Here is a 22,459-nt window from a genome sequence, read left to right as displayed (position 1 = left end):
AATCATACAAGAAAATGTCTTGAAATACAGGATGCATTTCCAAATTGAAAGGTGGGACTAATTGACCAGTTCAGTGAATAAAAAGTGTGTCCATGATCAAGCCGTATCATTGCAAAATTTCAAAATCTCGGATATAAAGAGAAGATTCCAAAAGCTACTCGAGTGAGAAGGAGAAAATCAAATTACCCACAAAGGGCTGGGCATAAGGGCATTGGGACTCTCGCAGAGATTTTTTTTCTTCTGTCTGAGCCTGACTTCCTTTCTCCTGAAGGCTCAACCTTCTGAGTTTTATCTTGGAATTCTCCCCTCACCACCTCTCTTGCTCTGCCCATTGAAGACATTCTGAAAGTTCTATCATATCCTATTCAAAACAATCTCTTCTCTCCTTAACTCATTTCCATATTGGACGCTGTGACAGATGAGTGTATACAGGGCTAGGTTCTGCCTCCCAGACAGTCATCTCTTCAAACATCATGTGTACTGGTTAGTGGTCGAGTGTGGATTTCCTCAGCATATACCAGCAGACCTCAGTTACCAGGATCTCTGCAGACACTATTGACAAGTCTTCCTCCTGCTTGGAGCCCTCTCTGCCCTCTTTGGTGGTAGAAAGGGTGAGGATATCAGTCAGGTAGAACTTCTACAATCACATAACATAGATTCAACCTACAAACATCATATGAGAATTCTGCTGATTCCCACACAACAGACCCATCCACACCGCAGTACTATCCTGCTGTGAAGAGGAAGTAGCAAGGATCTGCTTAGACAGAGAACAGACACACTGGGGAGAAGGAGTTGTACCTGAGAAACTCTTAAGCATGTGAGGTTGAGTTTACAGATTTTTACAAAATCAAAACCCCTCTCTTATTTTGTCCTCCTTCTCTATCTCTCCTGAATTTCCCTTGTATTATAGGGAATAATAATGATGACCTTCCAGTACTCTGACCTGGGATCACATTAGGCTCATACTTCTGGTTCCTTCCATTATTATTCCATTATTCTGTGGGGTTTTAGATGTCTCTATATCCTTAAAACCTGCATGCAAATGGCGGAAACTATTCAAATGTTTCCATCTTGTATAGATCAGTTTTTGCTGCATAACAAACCACCCTCAAACTTAATGACTTAAAATAGCAACTGTTTTTTAGCTTATGACTGTATAGTTCAGCAGTTTGGACTGGGTTCATGCACAGTTCTGGCCAGATAGGCTGGGGTTTGGCTGGAGGTGGGGATTGGTTGAGATGGCTCATTTCTACTTCACATGGCTTTTCTTTTTCTAGCAGGCTCTCCTGGGAATGGTGAGATGGTGACTACACTGTTGCAAGAGTATAAGAGGAAACGGAAAGGCCTCTTGAGGTCTAGAATTGAACTTGTTCACTGCCACTTCTTTCATATTCCATTGATCAAAACACATTGCCAGATTCAAGGGAACCCCTCTCTTCATGGAGGAGCTGCACAGTATTAAGGCCAGTTTTCAATGCACCATATTTCAAGAGAAAAACTGGAAGTAGAGGAGGAAAGAGATAGACAACTTTTACTTTTCATTTATATCATCCTGTTTTGTTAGAATTTTAAAATTTGTGTAAGTATACATATTACTTCTGTAATAATGATGATAATTGTTTTGGTCAACTTTCCATTGCTATGATAATATACTTGAGAAAAATCATCTTATACAGTAAAAAGTTTATTTTTGCTCATGGTTGCAGAAATTTCATTCCATGGTCCTTTGGTCCTATTGCTTTGGGCCTGTGGTAAGGCAGAACATCATGATGGAGAGCATGTGGTAGAGCAGAGCTGCTCACCTCATGGTAGCCAGGAAGCAAAAAGAGAGGGTAATGGGTAGATGTCTTTGAAAGGGAAACCCCCAGTGACTTTCCTTCCACTAGGTCTTGCCTCATAAAGTTTCACCCAACAGTCTGACAATCAAGTCTTTAAGACCTGAGACTTTGGGAGATATTTAAGATCCAAACCATAACAATAATATTAAAATATAACACCAAACATGTTTATTACCTTAGTTACACACTTGGATAATAACATAATTCATAATCTAACTCACTTTTTTTCTTTCTCTTTAGTTGTTTTGGTGGGGGCAGTACTCAGGATTCAGCCCAAGGTCTTGTCATGCCAGGTAAGCCCTCTGCCACTGAAATACTTCCTTTTTATTTTATTTTAAGACAGGATCTTACTAAGATCCCAGGCTGTCCTTGAACTTGTGATCCTCCTACCTTAGCCTACCAAGTAGCTAGGGTTACATTAGCACCACCACACCTGGTTAACCCACTTAACACTTTGAAGAACCCATGATTGAGTTCCAACTCCTAATTCAGTTTATGTCTTTGGACCTCTTGTAATTTTAAGACCAAGTAATGTCAGTTTGCACATGAAAACCTTCAGCTTGGCAAGGAAGTCTTTAATGAATGTTGAATGAATCTGAATCTGGATGAGAAGATGGGAGCAAAAATAGGTGTAGAAATGAAGGAAAATAGTCTTAAAGGCTCTTTTATTAGTTTAATGTTTATATACCAAGTTTTATCATGACAACCTGAACTTTAACCTGAGCAAGAAAAAAGCTCTAACTCCCACGCACCTGTAGTGTGGACTGTTGCGTGAAATAACCAAGTGACCATTGCTGTGACAGTAGCTGGGAATTAGGGCCCAGGGTAGAATCAACTCTGGTGCTGCAAGTCACCAATCTAAGAAACCATGCATCTTTACAAAGGCTGGGGATGCTCCTCATCTATGTCAAGGGGGGCCTTGGAGAATCACCCAAAAGGGTTATCTCTTTTACAAACTTTCTTTCTTCAACAGCTACAACACAAATTAGCCAGACACAGAGAGTGGCCTCTTAATTTTGTTCAGTAAACTCCATGTTCAGTCTGATCTACTGCTCTTACCAGTTCTTCCTGTTCCTCCAAATTAGAAATGGATAATGAGAAATAATAAAAATATGTTACAGAAATTCTTGCAGATTCTTCACTGGCTGATTTTCAGTTTAGAATATGTTTTCCTAAATCCTATTAGTTTAATATTTTTGAAAGTAAGCTGGCTATTCATTTAATAGTCATTAGAAGTCATCCTGGCCCTTCCCAGGAAGGTCAAAGAGTAGCCTGTTATTTTGATGTCTAATGTAACTGGACAAAGGAAATTGCTTTCATCGTTTTTGCTTTGCTTTTCTTAATTGAACTGAATGTCAACTTTCCACTTGATGTTTCCCGACAAACACTCATGTTCCTAATGCAACTAGATTAGATCAATCTGCATCTGTCTCCATTGTACCCTGGGATTGCATAAACTTTGAATATATATTTATTTTGTGGATTTCATTTCCATGTTAATTAGAATGCAGGTTTCTGGAATTTCTTTTTTGAGTGAGCTCCTTACAGTCAGCCTGGTGGAAACAGCTGTATGCTGTTTATTGAACAAAAGATGATGTTCCTTTCTCTGACAATCATTGGATATATACTTTCTAAATCAAAATATACACCTCCATTTTTTCTGATATAATAATAAGGATATGCTAATTTACTGAGTTTCAAACTCACTTTTATTAGGTCACGGTGTTTTTTAGGAAGGCATAATGCACAATAAAAATTACCAAGAAGTCATTCTTACAAACAAGTATTTTGAACCAAACTCTGTTCTCTATCTAAGTAGATTTTTTAAAAGGATGAATCATTTCTCTAATTACAAAGGTTACTTGTGTCAAGGGTAGAAAATCTGGAAAATAGACAATCCCACTATTGCTAACATTTTGATAACTTTTTTCTGTATACATATAATTGATTTCTGTAAGATGCTTTTCCTTGGAGCAGACAAATACAGTATCAGTTCCCAAACACTTTTTCACCAACCATCCTTCTACTCTAATCAAGTAGTTATTAGAGCTAGATGAAGTGGCACAATAATCCCAGCAACTAGGGAGGCTGTGACAGGAGGATCACTAAGATGGAGGCCAGGCTCAGCAACTTAGTGAGAGCCTATCTCAAAATAAAAAAGGGCTGAGGATGTAGCTCAGTGATAAGTTGCCTGTGGGTTCAATTCCTACTTCGTGTGCGTGTGTGTGTGTGTGTGTGTGTGTGTGTGTGTGATAATTGTTGTTCTTGTTTTTGCATAACACAAAGACTCAGGCGGGCAGTCCAAAAGTAGTATGATGGCTCTGTGATATTGTCAGGGGCTGGACTTTTTCTATCCTTTCCCCCAGTCACACTTTGCAAGTGCTTTGTGTTCACATGTGAGCTGCTGAGCTCAAGCGAGCACTTGCAAGTTCCTGGCAGAAGGAGAGGAGCCCAGGAGACAAAAGGGCCTATGATGAGGGATTCAGTTCTCTTTAAAGAACTTTTCCAGAAGTCCTACTTGGTGACTTTACTTGCATCCCACTGACCAAAGCTATTCATGTAAACTTTCCTAGCTGCAAGAGGCATTGAGAAATACTTCTGTTGATTCAGTTGGTTGATTCAGTTTGGTTTGATTTATTCAAGTATGTTACCATCACATACAAAATCAGGGTTGGTAGATAAAAATGGAAGCATAGATGTTGGGTAATCAACTCACAAACTCCACCACATCCCTTGACCATACCTGTGTGTCTCTTCAGGGCAACTATTACTGGTTATACCAGATGTCCTAAAAATTTTCTATCCTGAGAATTTTCTGTCTGTTTAGGGACAGGCATATTCTCTCATCAGCACAGGCAAGGATCAGACAAAAGAAGATTGAACCCCACCTAGCTTGGAGATTCTGTCTCTTGCTGACTTTAAGGGAGAACCATGTTGGGAAGGCCCATGTGGCAAAGAGCTGAGGGTGGTCTTTGGCTAGCATCTCGCAAGGCGCTGAGGCCCTCAGTCCAACATCCTCAAGTTATTGCATCCTGCCAACAGACACCTGAGTGTGGAAACAGTTCTTCTGTTTCTACCTCTGCTGACACTTGGATTTTAACCTTGTCAGAACCTGAAACCATGGACCCAGTCAAGTCAGGCCTGACTCCTCACGACAGAAACTGTGAGATGATAAATGTCTGTTCCATTAGACTACTAAGTTTGTGAAAATATTGTTATACAGCAATAGATAATAATACAAAATACATATCAATAATGTCCAGAAAAGAAAAGCAGGAAGTGAAATTTTTGTTTTGTTGATTTAGAATCATGCCAATAAAAAATTTCAATTAAAAAAATTAGCATTTAATAGCACCCCTGTTCTCTTAAAAATGTTAAAAATAAAATAAATAAAATATTGAAATGGGGAAAAATGGATTAAGATTTTGAAAACATATCAATGCATTTTTTTCTTGAAAAGAAGAAAATGTATCTACTTCTTGGTCTATGATAAAAATGAGTAAGTAACATTGTAGTTTCTGGTTTTAACCCTTCTGCAAATTTGTCAAAGACTTCATCGAAACTGATCTTTTTTTCCATATTCATGTTCAATTCAGAGTGTGAATCTATTTGTCAACTTACTGTGCTCACACTCACAGCTGATCCTTCCATGGGACTATGCCATACCACAAGAGTTGACAATGCCAACTGTACTCTAAGAAAACTTGAATGATTCTGAAGAGTTACAAACTTACTTTCCAAACAAATGTGTCAATGACCCCTTTGTTGGAGGTTGACCAGATAGCTTGAAGTTCTCTGAATTAACTTCCAAACAAAATACCATCATGTTTTTAAGATGATAAGCAATAAAATATGCTAATTTAAAACACATATAGATTTTTTTTGAAAACTTAAAAGTAATTGCAGCAATTGTTTAGAGTTTAAACCAACAAAAAAAAGTGTTTTCGTTTTTCTCTTGGAGAGTATTATTTCACCACAGACATTTAAATTCTTGGTACATGGTGGTAATAGCCTAAGTTTGATTATGATTGATCTGAGCCTGGGCACATTCCACCCCTTCCTGGTGCACCGAGGTGAAGAAGCCAGGGACAAGTGAGAGGTGCTATTATAGGGTGCCCAGGGAAGTTGCCTCTAATGAGCAGGGAACTGAAGGAAGAGAGGGAATGAGCTGTGCCACTCCAGGGGAGGATGATTCCAGTAAGGGGCAAGGGTTTTGAGTCCAGAACGTGATTGGTTTGTTGGAGGAACTGCAGGAAACCATGTGATGGGAGCAGAAGGATCAAGTGAGTGGGAGGTACTGATGATAGAGAAGTAGCAAGTCAGGGGCTGGGGCAGGAGAAACGTGATTGTCAGAGTCAAGTGCACTGTTTCCATCGTATCCCTTCCTGCCGGGTGATGCAGGTGATGCAGAGAATTACACTGGATGTTCAGTTGGAAGATTTCATTTGAATCAAATATTTCCCACTTAACGGAACCCAGTTTCTCAGGAAATAATATAATTTATCTCACAAGGATACTGTGTTTACTGCATTAAATGGGTTAATGTTAATGAAAGAGTTTTGTAACCCATAAAGCATCATGGTAAGGATTCTCTCATTGCCTTTGAGTGGGGAGGAAGAACTTTTCCTACCCTTTTAAATTCTGTAGCTGGCCTAAGAATTCAATTGGCATAAGACAGAATAATGGGGGAACACACAAATTTAATATTTTTATGTGCATGTGGAAGTCTTCAGAAAGAGAGATACAAAGAAGCTGTGAGGACCAAAACCTTATACATCCTTTTACATAACAAACAATAAATTGTGGGGATGTGATAAGACAAAGGGGGTTGGCTAGTGACTCCAAATTGTGGGATATTGACTAGAAAGTGTGTAGGGATAACCAATGGGAGATGAGGATTATTTTAGTAAGTTTGTTTGCACATGCTTATTTTGGCATTGATTCCCATCTCTGGTGATAAGAATGTTCTCTTCCTGGTACAGGGAGGGCACTTTTCTTGCGGGAAATTTTATGATCTTTTTAGGGAGAAAGTGTGGTGGGTCAGAGAGCCCTCTCTGTATCTGTGATTGCTCTAGTGTCTTCAGCTCAAATAATCAACACGTGTAAGTGACATATTTTGGGGTGGCATGTTCTGAACCCCTTCACTGTCAAGTTTGATGTTTAATTGCTCCAGAACCAAGGAAGTAGAGACTTTCTAGTCTAAGTGCTCTGCATCCTGCAGTTCTCCTCCCATGATTGCACGTTCTTTCTCATGCAGCCTCTCTCCCAGGGAGCCCTGGGGGAACCCAGCAGGCAGGCATGCTTCTCATTAGTGTGACAGGAGGCACATCACCACCCACGGCGATAACGGTTAACCAAGCTAAACAGTATAAGATCACCTTCATTTGCAAATCTGATGAGCAAAAATTACATGGTTCAACTCTAATAAGAGGGAAATGAAGCTCGAGATCATTATTTCCACATCTAAGATTAGCAGCTGGAAAACACAATCTGTAAAATGACAGTGTCAAAGATACACAGCTTAGCATGACACCGGCACACACACACACACCAAAGAGGAATCGCTTCCAAAGTAGAAGTAGAGGCTTAGTCCTCTGAGAGCTGACTGCTCAATGCACACCATGCCTGGCCACCATGACATCACGGGTTGAAACAACTGGTGAAGGTCTGGGCTGGGTGGGGGTGCGGGGGAGATATCTGCTAACCAAAGGAGCACATGAGCTATGAGCTGTCTTTCCATTCTTTTTCCTTTTATCGTTTGGAAGAGTGTGTTCTTTGCCTGAAGAAATACTCCTTTCTATAAATCAAATAGGACGATGGGGCTGGAAGGAACCAATGTGGGAGTAAGGAGTCATCCCAGAAAAAATTGAGAATCTCCCTCCATCTTCACAGAATGTTTTTTCCTATGTCATAGCTGGTAATTTACTGGAGGTCTTTGGCTTCTAACAAGCCTGGGTTATAAGCCTGTATTCCATTCACTTGTTTTGAGACCCGAGGCAAGTTATTCAAGATTTCTGTTTCTGTTTTCTCATCGTTCAGTAAGATATAATAAGAGAGACTGGCTGGTAGTGTTACCAGCTCAGCTCAGTGGGTTCCCGTGCTCTCAAGAATCAGGCAGAGGCACAGTGTAACAGGAGCAAGGCTCTTGACTGGGGGCTGCTGCTCAAACAGGAAGGGAGGCAGCATGACCCAGAGTGTCAGGCTGGCTTAAGCAAAGAGCAGAGGTGTGCCGTTTTTTATTGCTTTTTGTTTGTTTGTTTGTTTTTTTCCAGCATAGGAGATTGAACCCAGGGGCACTTAGCCACTGAGTCGCATTCCCAGCCCTTTTTTGTATTTTTATTTAGAGACAGGGTCTTGCTGAAATTGCTTAGGGCCTTGTTAAGTTGCTGAGTCTGATTTTGAACTTGCAATCCTCCTGCCTCAGTCACTGGGATTACAGGTGTGCGCCACCATGCCCTGCCGGTGTGCAGCTTTGATGACATCTACAGGCCAGTGGGAGCTGGATCCCTTGATGTCATCACAGAGGAGGGACTTTACTTGCATCTGTGTGCCTCTTCTTCATGCTTCTGCTCATTGCCCTCTGAAGTCTCCACAGAGGGGTGTGTGTGTTGTGTTAATAAGGAAAGAGGGGAACTCAGTGGGTTACGTCAGCGACTGTTCTGCCCACGGTTGGCCCCTGACCACCTGGAATGTGCCTCTTACTCTCTGGGAAAGTCCGATATTATTTTCAGAGTGGGCAGACTATTGTTCTGACTCAAAGACCTTGTCTTGGTGATATTGCTTTGTCTGCCTCCAGCTTCTTGGCATTTCTGCTGACCCCATAATCTCAAAAGCTGAGCTGACTTCTCAGCCTCCCATCTCCCATCTCACTTGGCCTTCCCAACCTTGAAGGCTGGTTCACTTTTAACTCCTTATTTTCTGGTACGGCTATTAGCCCTGTAAGACTGTCTTATTTCCCTTGAGAGGTTTTATCCCTTAATCCTAAGGGGTCCTGTTTTTCACAGGGGTGCCTAACTGTTCCAGTCATAAGTATTAAGTGAGAAAATGTCTGTGAAGCATAGCACAGTGCTCTATCAATGCTTGTCTTGGTGTTATCATTGGGGAAAGTTCTATAAACAGGGCTATAAGAATGAGAGAAAATGCCAAACCTTAAGAATCATCCTTACAGAGCTGGGGGTATGGCTCATTAGGTATAGTGCTTGCCTTGCACTCACAAGGCCCTGGGTTCAATCTCCATCACCACAGGAAAGAAGGAAAAAATCATTCTTAATTTTCCAGGGCTTAGCTAACATAAATCTGATGTAACACTTAGTGTACATGAACTTTTTCTTTAAGGAGTTTATTCAATAAAAAGCACTAAATATACTAGAACAACATGAATGGTTATAGATATTTCATCTAAAACCCTGGAGGACAAAAGAACTGGCACATTTTTTTAATGCTCAAAGAACCTAGAACTCTATATGGAGAGAAAAGAATCTTCAGGAACAGTGATATAAAAGTATTCCCAGATGAAAGAAAATCAAGGATTCATTGTGAGCATACCTACTCTGAAATCCAGGAAGGAAATTTAAAAACCCTGAAAGAATTTAGAACATCAGACCTGAAAAGAGAGTAATATAAATGGTAAATATCTGGTAAATGTACTAGACTTAAGTTCTTTTTAAACTGTTTGAAAATTGAAAGCAAAGATTCTACATTGTGTGATGAATTCTGAATGAATCAGATATGATGCGCCAGACAGCTACTGCAAAAAGAGGGGAAGGTAAAAGGAATTATAAGATGATGAGATTTCTACATTCCACATGAAGTGGTAAAATATTGATTCTAAAAAGACTGTTGAATGTTAATTTTTTATGTGTAACTCAAGCAGTCCCTTAAAGAATATGCAAAGCCATGTGGGGGAAACACAATAGATAAATTAAAATGAGAAGGGAAAAGGAGCAGCTCAGTGGTGGAGTGGCAGAGCCACCTGTGAAGTCCTGGGTTCAATTCCTGCCACTGCAAGAAAATAAGAAAATAGCATGAACTACTATAAAATATTCAAGCCATCCAAGAGACGGTAGGAAAGAAGAAATAGAGGATCGATCAAACAAACAAACAAAAACCAGAAAATAAATATGAAAATGGTGGAGTTAAATAAACCCAAAGGGATCAGTAGTTGTACATGTTCTAAACAAGAGGGCAGCATTTTAAAATTTTTTATCTGTAACTGCTAACTAGTAAACATCTTAGACCTTGGGAGCCAACTGTCTGTCACAACTACTCGTCTCTGCCACTGTGGCACAAAGGTAGTCATGAACAGCATCTAAGTGAGTGGGTCCCGCTGTGTTCCAACCAAACCTTATTTACAAAATCAAGCAGCTGGAAATGGCCCACAGCTGTAGCCTGGTGACCCTGGTCTCAATCTAATCATTAAAAGACAAAGATTTTTGGAATAGATGAATAACCATAAACTGTACGCCATCTATAAGAAACTCACTTCAAATATGTCATAAGTATGCTAAAAGTAAAAGGACATAAAAAGATTTATCATGCTAAGTGAAATAAGCCAAAACCCCCAAACCAAAGGTCGAATGTTTTCTCTGATGTACGGATGCTAATTCACAATAAGGGGGGCGGATAGGGAAGAATAGAGTTATGTTATATTAAGTAGAGGGGAGTGAAGGGGAGGGAAGGGGTAAGGGAATAGGAAGGAAGTAGAGTGAAACAGACATTATTACCTCATGTACATGTATGACTAAATGACTGATGTGATCCTACAATATGTACAATCAGAAAAATGATAAATCACACTCTATGTATGATCTATCAAAATGTATAAACGCATTCTACTGTCATGTACAACTAATTAGAACAAAAAAAATTAAAAACTAAAAAAAAAGATTTATCATGAAACTTTAATCAAAAGGAAGCTGGTGTGGTTATATTAATATCAGACACTGCAAATTTCAGGGCAAAAAATTACCAAAGATAAATAGGGACATTTTCTAATATAAGAGAACTGATTTGCAAAGATATCATCTTAAATGTGCATACATATAAGAGCAAGCATCAAAATACATGAAACAAAAACTGACAGAACAGGACAAATATATAAATACCACTTACTATACTATATTCAGAGACTTAAACTCTTTCATACGATAAAGAAAATTAGCAAAGAAGCTGAATGACTCTATCAGTTGACAGGATCTAATTGACATTTATAGGAACTCTATCCATCAGCAACATCAGCAAATTGAATTCAGCAATATATACTAATAATAACACACCATGACCAAGTGGACTCAACCCAGGAATACAAGCCTGGTTCAATATTCAAAGATCAATCCATGTAACCCACCATATTACATTCTTTTTGAGTTCATATGGAACACTCACCAAAATAAACTATATTCCAGGTAATGAAGCAAACCTTAACAACTTTAAAATAATTGAAATCATAAATATATGTTCTCTGACTATGATGGAATGACACTAGAAATAAATAACAATGATAATAGGAAAACCTCCAAACACTTGGAAAATTAAACAAAGATACTTCTTAATAAACGATGCCAAACAGAAATCTGTGGGAAAATTAAAAACTAAACAAAAATGAAAATGTAACTCATCAAAAATTGTGGGACTCTAAAAAAAGTAGTCTATTTCAAAGGAAAAAATTGTAGGCTAAAAGCAAAGCTGCCCTTGGGGTAAAATTATAGCACTAAGTGCTTGTATTAGAAAAGAAGAAAGTTCTTCCAACTAAGAAGCAATTTTAAAAAACTCTGCAAGATGGAGACCTAGGAAAGTTAGTGGTTTAATTCAGTCTGAGTCTGAAGACCTGAGAACCAGGAAACATTGAAGTAAATTGTAGTCCCAGGGCAACAGAAGATAAAATGTCTCAACTCAAGTAGTAAGGGGAAAAAAGAAATGAACTCCTTCCTCTGCCTTTTGTTCTATTCAGGCCCACAACAGATTAGATGATACTGATCCGAATTGCAGAGAGCACAATCTACTGAGTCCACCAATTAAAAGGCCAATCACATGTAGAAACACCATTATGAATGCTCCTAGAAACCAGTGTTTAATCTGGGTGCCCTCTGACCTATTCAAGTTGATACAAAAATCAATAGTCACAACGATCAAGTGATTTATCCTAATAATGAAAAACGGTTCAGTATTCAAAAATCAATCAATGCAATTCACCATATTAACAACCTAAAGAAGAAAAATCACAATTGACAAAAGAGAAATCATTTGAAAAAAATTAAACATCAATTCATGATAAAAAGTTTCAGTAAACTAGGAATAAAAGGCAATTTCCTTACCATATAAAGCATTTACAAAAACCTACGTGAACAACGTACTTAGTGGGAAAAGTCTGAATTTTTTCGACTCCTTAATATCAGAAATAAAATAAGAACAGTGACTCTGTTTCTTTAGCAGGGATTGGTTCCAGGATCCCCTGCAGATACCAAAATTCATGGGTGCTCAAGTTCCTTGTGTAAAATGATTAAGTATTTGCATATGACCTATCCACATTGTCCTGTATACTTTAAATCATCTCTAGAATATGACATCCCATAATAATATCCAATACAATGTACAATGTAAATATTTGCTTGATGGTATTGTGTAGGGAATAATGGCAAGGAAAAATGTCTGTATGTATTCAGTACAGATGCAATTTGATTTTCAAATATTTTCGATGTATGATTAGTTGCATCTGTAGGGTGTGGATTGCTGTGTATTCTTTAGGGGTGTATATTTAGATGGAAAAACTCTAAAACAAAGCAAGGAATTGATTAATATCCAAGCCCATGTCTAAGAAGAGGTAGGGAGGAAATTTTAATAAAGAAGGAGCAAATAAGATTGTCCAGCGAGTTGGCAATAGTTTATTTCTTGAACTAATGGTGATGGTTTATTGGATGTTCGGGTCACAACAGTTTGTTAGGTTGTATACTATATTGTTTTATGTGCTTTCCTGTATTTGCATTATATTTCTCAATATAAAGCTGAAGAAAAAATGAGTATGTATTTTTTGTTATGGTGCTAGAGATCAGACCCAGGGCCTTGCTCATGGTAGGCAGCGTTTGCAGTGTTGGGGATGGAACCCAGAGACTTGCACATAGTAGGCAAGTACTCCACCACTAAGCTAGGTCCCCAGGCAAAACATTTTCAATGTTAGCTTTATTAGAAACAAAATTTAACACCTCACTTCTCAAAACTTCCTGTATTTTTAATATGTATACTAATAATTCAATAGAAGTAACAAATTGCCCTCAAGAGTTTTTTTTTTAATTATTTATTCTTTTAGATATACATGACAGTAGAGTGTATTTTTTAAAAAAAATTTTAGATGTTGGAAGACCTTTATTTTATTCATTTATTTATATGTGGTGCTGAGAATCTGACCCAGTGTCTCACACATGCTAGGCAAGCACTGTACCACTGAGTCACAACCCCAACCCCCAGTAGAGTGTATTTTGACATATACATACAAGGAGTATAACTTATTCTAATCAGGAGTCCATTCTTGAGGTTGTACATGGTGTGGAGTGTCACTGGTGGTGTATTCATGTATGAACATAGGAAAGTTATGTCTAGTTCATTCTACTGTCTTTCCTATTTTCATCCCCCTTTCCTTCCCTTCATTGCCATTTGCTAATCCAATGAAGCCTTTAACACATGGCCCTCTGGACATTGAACATCCAAACCATGGAGTTGGCTCTGGGTGGGGCCCATACCACATCTACAGTCATGGGAACATCAGCCAGCAAGCTCCTTACTCTGTTTTCAGCTTTAACCAAAACTCTCCCTGATTGAAAAACAATATGAAAAATTGGCCTTAATTACCTGAAAGCTTTTTATATAAGTTCCTTAGAAGGGTATTTATAGCAGAGTCATTTAATATCATTAAGATAATTCCATGTGCATTTAAAAAAACTTATTTTAAATTCTAGTGATGGCTTAAATTGCCTTTCCTAATTTTTTAGATTTCACTTGCTTAAAATAGTGTAGGTGTGGATTACTGTGTATTCTTTAGGGGTCAAGGAACTAACAGGAATTTTGAAAAACAAGCATGGAATTAAGAGTGGTAAAAAGTTCCAAAATCAATCCTAATTTTTATCAGTACTACATGGAAAATATAAAACTATGTAGGCAGCCTTCAGCAAAATTGCTTGTAATAAAACTCTTCTTTTACAGTGTTGGAAAAAATGACTCAAAACTCGAAATGTTATTAAGAACATTTATTCACTCCAAAATTTTAAAAGTTTTTACCTTAGGGGTGAGTTGAGAATTGTCTAAAATATATAGCAGAGTGCCCTATCTTTGTATTTTTTTAACACATACTGAAGTTTTAAATTGATATGTAATGAAATCTAGAATTCCTTTCTTTGTAATTTCTTTTATCTTTTTTATTCTTAGAAAGTATGTCTCCATATGTATCTCATCATATAATCAATCTAATTTGTTTACTTAATAAATAGAGAGCATCTACTATGTGCAGACATTGTTCTAGGTATATATGAGAAAATAGGCCACATAAAATTTCCTGCCCTTGTGGAGCTTATTTTTAGAAGACAGACACAAGAAGTACGGTAAGTATATGACATGATACGTTAGAAAATAATAACGGCCGCTGGAAAAACTAGTGCCAGGACAAGGTCTAGCCTGTGGGGATTGTTGGAATCATTAAGAAAATGGTCAGAACAGACCTCATTTGAGGAAACCACATTTGAAGATGATTTAAAGGAGATAAGGGAGTATGCCTCATAAATATTTGGAGGGAAAATATTCTAAGCAAAGGGAACTAGGCATACAAAGGCTCTGGGGCCTGAGAGTGCTTGGAATGTTCCAGAAAGAGTCTGGAGTCTGCCATGGCCAGGGCAAAGTAGACAAGGAGGAAGTGGCCAGAGGTGTGGTTAAAGAAGTAACGGTGGCCTGTTGTAGACTCTGGCATTTACTCTGAGCAAGATGGGAGCCTTTGGTTTGTTGGTGATCTCAGCTAGGTTTGGACAGGATCACTCTGGCTGTTCTGTCCAAAAAAATAAAGGAAAACTGGGGTAGAATGATGACCTGTTAAAGGTATTGCAATAATCTAGGTAAGGTATGAGAGTGGGGACTACTGTGGAACATGGAGGTGGAAAAAAGTGATCAGATTTTGGATATACGACAAAGTTGAGACAACAGGATTTTCTGATGGAAAGATGGAGTTGTCATTACTTGAGAAGAATACGAGTAGAGGAGAGATGGATAACATTACTTCAGCTTGTGATAACTGAATGACAATGTTGAACAGTGTACTGGGTTGAATAGTGTCCTCCCCAAATTCACGTCCACCTGGAACTGCAGGAAATAGGGTCTCTAGAGATGTAGTTAGTTAAATTAAAATGAAGTCATAATGGATCAGAATGCATTCTAAATCCTTATAAGAAGCTATATGAGGCCAAGGGAGAGTGCCATGTAAGGATGGAGGCAGAGACAGGAATGATACGTCTACAAATCTAGTATCACCGAGGATTGTTAGCCAGAAGCCAGGGGAAAGGCATGGAAGGACTTCTCCCTCAGAGCCTCCAGAAGGAACCAACCTAGCTGACCCTTTAATTTTGTACTCCTGGATTTCTGAACTGTGATGGAATAAACTTCTGTTTTAAGCCACCCCATTAGGAGTAGTTGGTTATGGAAGCCCTAGGAACTAATGTAAGTAGTTAAGTTTAGAGTAAAATTCTGGGCTAGATATCTATTTGTGATTTGGAAACTTATAAGGAGTATTTAAAGTCATGTACTTAAATTTCAAATAAATTAAATAAATTTGGAAGAAGGAAAAATAAGGAAGAGGAAAGAACTAACAACCAAGCTCTAGGCCTTCAATATTAAGAGTTTGGAAGATGAGGAGAGTCACCAGTGAGGTAGGAGGAAAAGCTCAATGTGGTATCCTGGAAGTCAGATGAAGGAAATCTTTCATATTGAGTATGAAACCATCAAGCAAGATGAGAAATCAGAATTTAGCACTAAATTGGCTGATATGATGGTCATTTGGAGAATTTGCCAAAGAGTGTTTTGTTGGAGTGCTGGAAGGGAAAGCCTGATTGGGATGGATTTAGGGATGTGAGGAAAGAATTTTAAACAGTATAGCAAAACAATGTAATTTTGCTTTAAAAAGGAGCAGTCAAAATAGGATTTCTGGATAATTCAATGGGATCAAGAGAAAGTGATTCTAAAATGGGAAAAATCACAGAATGTTCACAAGAGCATATGAGGAGAGAGGTGAAAACCTGCCCTTCAGGAGACTCAGTGACTGGGTGATGTCCTTTATGGAGAAGGACGTGATTTGAGGCCATGCTGTCCAACAGTGGGAGCAGGAGCTGCGTGTTGATGGAGAGTCCAGAGTGGGATGCACTGCAAGTGAAAAGTACACATCCGGTTCTAAGACTCAGGATGAGGAAAAGAATGTAAAATGTATTAAAATAGTTTCTGTTGATTATGTAGGGAAAGCTAATGATCAGCTCTACCCATCTGAGATCTTGCATGGAATCTTCTGCTGGGACCAGAAACCAAATCAACATAAGATCAATTAATAATTTTATTAATTTTACATGAAACTAGGGACCCTCACAAGAGAATAAAGATACAAAGAAATGACCACACAAGATGCTTTATGCTTTTTAGACAAAGAACAATCCATTTGTGTAAATCATAAAAAAGGATTTCTGGGAAGTCAGTGGGAGATATAGGGGTGAGGGGGAACAGCTATTGGAAAATAAGGGTTTAGTCTAATACGCAGTATGACAAGCACTGAAAAGTTTCGTAAAAGAGAAAGTTTATTTGTGAGGTAGCAAAGCATGGGGGTGGGAGAACCAAGTCTCAAATCTGCCTCTCCAGAATAGAGTTGAGGAGTTTTTATGGGACAAAGAAGCAGGGTGATTTAAGGCAAGGGGAAAGATTACTGGAGGTAAAGCAATCAGTGGCCTGCACGGGTGTAGTCAGTCTTCACAGCTCTACGTAGGAGGTATGTTCACAAAACGACGGCCTTAGCATTGCTCCGAGGGTGGCAGTTTTCTGGCGACCTGATGTCAAAAAATCACCCATCCCAAACTTTTGGAGGCCCAGATGAAGAGCTGATGATTTTGATGACAATGTCCTTCAAGTTCCTGAAAAGTAACCGAGGCAACCGTTATAACCCACATGCCAGAGGTATTCTCTACAGCAAGCCAGTGGGAGACTAGTGACAGACAGTGCAGCTGTGTGACCTACGGAACTGGTGATCTTTAAAGCCAACTAAAAGCATGAAACTAAAGGGGAGCGTGGAAGCTCGGAGTCAGAGAAGGAAGTCCAAGGGGCTGGGTAGTATAAATGAGAGCAGGCCAGCTACGTTTGCTGGCTGACAGTTATCAAGGGTAGAATTCTGGCCTCTCGTGGAGTCTTGGAGATTGGGTCTTATTCTTTTGATGGCTCTCAGGTCCTTGGGAGATACTTGTGAGCTGTGAAAGATGCATGTTTACAGCTGTAAGCCCTTCTTTTAGTAAAGGCATGGCAGATGATTGTGGCCCATTAAGCAAGGGCTCAGTTTTAACTCTAGTGAATTTATTCATGTCCATGATTCCCAGTTTCTGGTGACAAGGACTCTGCTGTGGCTCTGTTACAGCAAGATGCCCCTCCCAAAGGAAACTTCGTGGGCTGCTCCATGTAGGAAAAGGCAGATCTGATAGCATAAACCCTGCCTGTGAATAGAAGGGATGGTGGGTATCTGAAGATTGCTTTAACTTTCTCACTGAGCGAGGAAGCAAGATTGCCCATAGTGTTCAATTCATTTGTGTAGAATTAATTTTGGTGTAGCGTATAAGGTAAGGATATAAATTGATTCCTACCCCGCCAATGATTAACCATTTGTCCCAGCATCATGTATTGAGTGAGATTTCCTCCCCATTGATGTGTGATGCCTCCTTTTTCTTAAAACAAATTCTCTGATTGATTCTGGGCTACCTTCTGCATCCGTGTGCCCAGGCTCACACCTGTCCCTCACTGATTTAATTGTTATAGCCATGTAGGACTCTCTGTATGTTAGGACCGTCCCTACTTTTGCATCTCTTTCAAGATATCCTCCCGTTTCCTTGATTGGTATGAGTCCAGGTGAAATTTTAAGATATTTAAGTTCCAAAAAATAATCAGGCAGGGATTTTTACCTGGAATTATCCTAAGTCTACCTGCAGGAGGGGAATGCCATCTCTACTCTGTCATCACTGTTCTGTTTGGCTCTTCAGGATCTAGGCATATCTTTCTATTTATTGAATCATCTCTCTCTCTGTAATTTAATAATGTTCCTTGAGTGAGTGCCACACACCTTCTCTTTTTCCCTGGGGTTTTGGTCTCAGGCTTGCATTGGTACTCCTAATGTAATCTATTTTTTTCCGATTCTAGTTTTGAACTGGGAAAGCTCTGAATTTTCTTTTTTTTAAAATAGGAACCTTGTACTTGCTCTCCATCACTTGTCAAAAATCTACTGTGTCCCAGGCCATGTGCAAGTGCTGATCTTCACTGTAACCCTGAGGAAACTGAAATTCACTAGTTTAATAATTTTCCGGTTAAGTACCTCCTGCTTTCTCTGAATGCATTTCTCCTGTAGGCACAAATGATAACCGTGTCTCTGTCTTTTCAATAATTACACCTTTATTTTCTTCTTTTGCCTTTTTTTTGAGGGGGGGACTAAACATCACTTAAACCCCCAGGCAAATCCATAGGGAAACTAGCTACCTGCCCTTTGCTGCCATACTAACAAATTATGTTGGCCTGTTTTCCCCCTAATTGAACCTGTTTATACCTTCTGTTATTTTCCTAGGTATCACTTGTGTTTACTAGCTCCCGGCTACTTTACCTCACCTATTCTGCAGTTTCTAATCTGATAAATAATACACGGTTCAGGCGGCTTAATTCTGGGCTGCTTTCCATGAAGAAAAATATGTAGTTGGAGAGTTCCATTAGAAAGTGGTGTTTGAGGCAATTGTTTGAGTTCAAAAGCACTTTCCTGATTACGCTACACAGCTGGGGTTGCCAAAAGCCTGCCTTCTGGACAAGGGGATGCTCTTGTACTAAGTTTAATTAAACAGTCACCAGTATGGGAGTTAGGAGACATGGATTTCTATTTCTATTATGAATTTGCAATATTTGTTACATCTGCCTTCAAATAAATGGAATACGATGACAATATTAAGATCCATTTCTATAACTATCACATCACAGTTTTCTCAAGTTTTTCCCATGCATTATTTCGTTTGTTCCTTCTAATAACCTTTTAACTGATAGGGCCAAAGATATCATTCCTATTTTACATGTGGGGAAAACTGCAGCCCAGGAGACTCGGTTGTGCTGATTCAGGTTTCAGGTTGAACCTGAGCTAGAAGCATGGTCTGGTATTTTCTACTTCTCTTTCCTCTACACTGTCCTCTCTTTATACCTTAAAAGTTATCAGTCTATTTGGGAGGCTGAGGCAAGAGGATCAGGTGTTTAAGGTCAGCCTGGGCAACACAGTAAGACTCTGTCTCAAAAGAATTAAAAAATCCATTGAAGCAAATTCCCCTAGGCATTTTTACCCAGCTGGCAAATATACCACTGATAGATTTTTGTCAGGCTTGCAGGGGAACATGTAGCACATTCTCTCCCATTCTCAACCTTCAGCACCTGAAAGGTTGCTCCAGGTTTCTAGAGCAGATCTTCCCAAGGTCTAAGTAGTTTCTTATTCCCAGGGCCTTGGGTCTGGTTCTTTTGGAAGGGTGTGTGTGGGGAGTGTAGGGCCAATTACAAAGTTAGAGGGCACAGTTCTCTAATGCTGCCCTCACTTCCAGTGCCAGCTGCAAGTGCAGGGCTCCCCAAAACACCTCTGACTTGGCATTCTCTAGGAAGATTCACAGAACTTCCTAAAAGCTGTTATGGTCAGTTATGGTTTATTACAGGGAAAGGATGCAGATTAAGATCAGTCAAAGGAAGAGACATGGGGTAGAGTTCAGGTGGATTTCAGATGCAGAACTTCAGTTTTCTTTTCTTTGTGGAGTCAGGACACCCTGTGATATTTACGTCTGGCATTGATGTTGGATAATACACAGAGTATTGCCAACCAAGGAAGTTCTCCTAAGCTTCAGTGGTTATTTTTTATTGGTGCTGCATTACACAGGCATGATCTCAGTCTCCAGTCACTGAAACTAGGTGACTCAAAAGCTCTACCCAGTCACATTGTTGGTTTTCCTGGGGAGGACTGTCCCATTCCTAAGGCTATATGGGAGTGGCCATTCCCCACCCTAAGCTGCGTTAACTATCCACTGTGAAGTATGAGCTCCCAGTCAAAGAAAGACACAAAAGATTATTCACCAGAAGTCAAGGGAAAAGGTCAGATCTCTTTTGCAGAAGGTTAATTCTTCACTACAGAGTGCACCTGATGTTTCTTTGTTTCCTGTGTAGTTAGGAAGAGAGCTCAGGGTCTATACTCAGGGGCTTGGACTTCTGGAAGAGAGCATTCTCCATGACTGGGCCTGAAAGGCCCTGCTCCTCAGTTCTCCCAGGGAAAATGGAACTTGCCCGCAGTTGGGAATCAGCCCTTAACCAATCAGTAACCCAAACAGAATACTCCAGGAGGCCTTGAGTCTCTAATCAGCAACAGGAATCATGCTGAGGAAATTGCCCTTAATGTGTCATCCAAATTCCATGCAGACCCAAATGTTTCATTTAAATGTAAAATAGAGATAACAGTGTATTTTCGTGAAATATGCCTCTCTTCCAATCATGCTGCTCTTTCCATATAGTGTTCAAAATTCACACCCTGCTGAGAAGTCACCCTATATTACCCCCTCCAACCAGCAGAACTCCCATCCCAGAAAGCCAGCCACTTGTGCACTTCAGTGCTTCTTCAGTGCACTTCAGAAATGAAGCCAGTCCGTCAATGAGCAGGAACCTACTTGGTGGCAGGCACTGACCTAGCACTGGAGAATGCAGAGGCAAATCAGCAATGTGCCCCATGCCCAGGGGTCTGGTAGTCTAGAAGGCTGGGGAAAGACAGAAGTAAATGAAATGAGCAGTCTATCCCTCGAGAGTTGGGGTGCAGGCCGATACCTAGTCATTTCCATGCTGAGAAGCCTTTCGTTGTGATCTAGTCCTGGAACATTCATTTGCCTTGGAAATCATGCCTCCGTCTGTCACCAGGTAAATAACTCTCAAATACTGAGAAACAACCCTTTTCGTTAAACAGTTTTAGCTGTTTCAGACAAGATACCTGCCTAGCCAGCCTCACAGACATCCAGGACCTCATCTTCAATATGAAATAGGATGCAGGATGGAACAAGGCAAAACTGGTTTCAGCTGTAGAGGATGCCGGGAGGACCTGCTATGTGCTTCCTGACTACACACTATCTACTGTTAGTACACTGCCAACTGCTTTCCACCCGGAGTGCAATCCAATGACATAAGGACTGAAGAAATGTGGTGCCGGCTGCTGGGATGGACCTTCCCCACTCCCTGGAAAAAGCCATAAAGAATCCAACAGTCATCAACTGAAGTTCTCTCCTTTTGTCTTTTTACCCCTAAAAGAAACCCCATCCTTTGTTCAGCTGAAAGCTAATTTGTGAGTCTCTTCCCCTTCACTTCTCCTTATTCTCTGACCAAGAGTAAACCTCATTCACTGTTCAGTCACTTCTTGGTCTTGTCATTGGTTATGTGATTCCAAGAGGGAGAAAGAACCCAGTTTGGGGGCAGAAATTAGTAATGCTTTTGGATGTTCTACCCCAATAGTCCAATGTGGACCATTCTGCTCTTAGGAAAGCAATTCCACCAGACATCAGGTTTTCTCAGCCATTGCTTTCCACAGACCTCTCAAGATATCAGCAGTGCCTGATATCTTGAATGGCTAAGTACAGAAGTGCAACAAGACTGGGGTTTGAATTGAGTTCTGGAGTTTTCTCTGTGAGCTTTGGGGAGTTGTGAGAGATGGTGGAGTTCATGCTCCCAGAAAAAACAAGACTGCACACTGAGCAGTTAGCAAAGATGCTCCAGTCTCTGCCAACTTAGTAGATGATGAAATTCAGTTCAAGAGTACAGAATGAATTATTTTATTTATTCAGTTCCTCATTGGAATTTTCATATTAGTTTATCTTTTTTAAAAAGGCAATACATGTTTTAATTTTTCTAGCAATATACCATGTCATTAAGGCAGAAGTGGAGATGGGGCAATGGGAGCTATATATGGAAAACGAGAAACAAAGAAGCCCTGTTTCAGTCAACATGCAAGTCTCATGTTGTCAATTAACTCTGCCTCAATTTTTTGATCTGTTAAAAAAAATAGGCAATAGGGTCGGGTCGTAGCTCAGTGGTAGAGCTCTAGTACGTGAGAGGTACTGGGTTTGATCCTCAGCACCACATAAAAGTAAACAAATAAAATAAAGGTATGGTGTCCATCTCCAACTAAAAATATTTTTAAAAAAGAAAAAAATATAATCACAAAATAAAAATAAAAAACAGGCAATAGATCAGGCCACTCTCACCTCCCTCACATTAGCTGCGTAGTCTGCCAGAGATCAATTTTCCAATACCATAATTTCCATTTGGTTCAGTCTTTGTTTCTTAATGGCTGACAACACATTTCCTTTCCA

At 39.6% G+C, this 22,459-nt stretch overlaps 1 protein-coding gene across 3 annotated transcripts in view; it reads right to left on the bottom strand.

Moving 5' to 3' along the window:
* The window catches only part of Pced1b (PC-esterase domain containing 1B), a 226,141-nt gene that overhangs the window by 39,676 nt on the left and 164,006 nt on the right, over positions 1-22,459 (bottom strand). The window contains exon 5 of one of the 3 annotated variants that reach the window (XR_007108283.1): positions 16,458-16,981. The exons of 1 other annotated variant lie outside the window; for it this stretch is intronic. The gene's annotated coding sequence lies outside the window, so the exon portion shown is untranslated. Of the gene's footprint in view, positions 1-16,457; positions 16,982-22,459 lie in introns of those variants that run through there. One more of the 3 variants, XR_007108281.1, reaches the window with a different exon arrangement.

The sequence above is a fragment of the Sciurus carolinensis genome, chromosome 4 (assembly GCF_902686445.1).
Source record: "Sciurus carolinensis chromosome 4, mSciCar1.2, whole genome shotgun sequence".
NCBI lineage: Eukaryota > Metazoa > Chordata > Mammalia > Rodentia > Sciuridae > Sciurus > Sciurus carolinensis.
The sequence above is the reverse complement of the archived record's forward strand: the minus strand, read 5'-3'. Positions and strand labels throughout refer to the sequence as shown.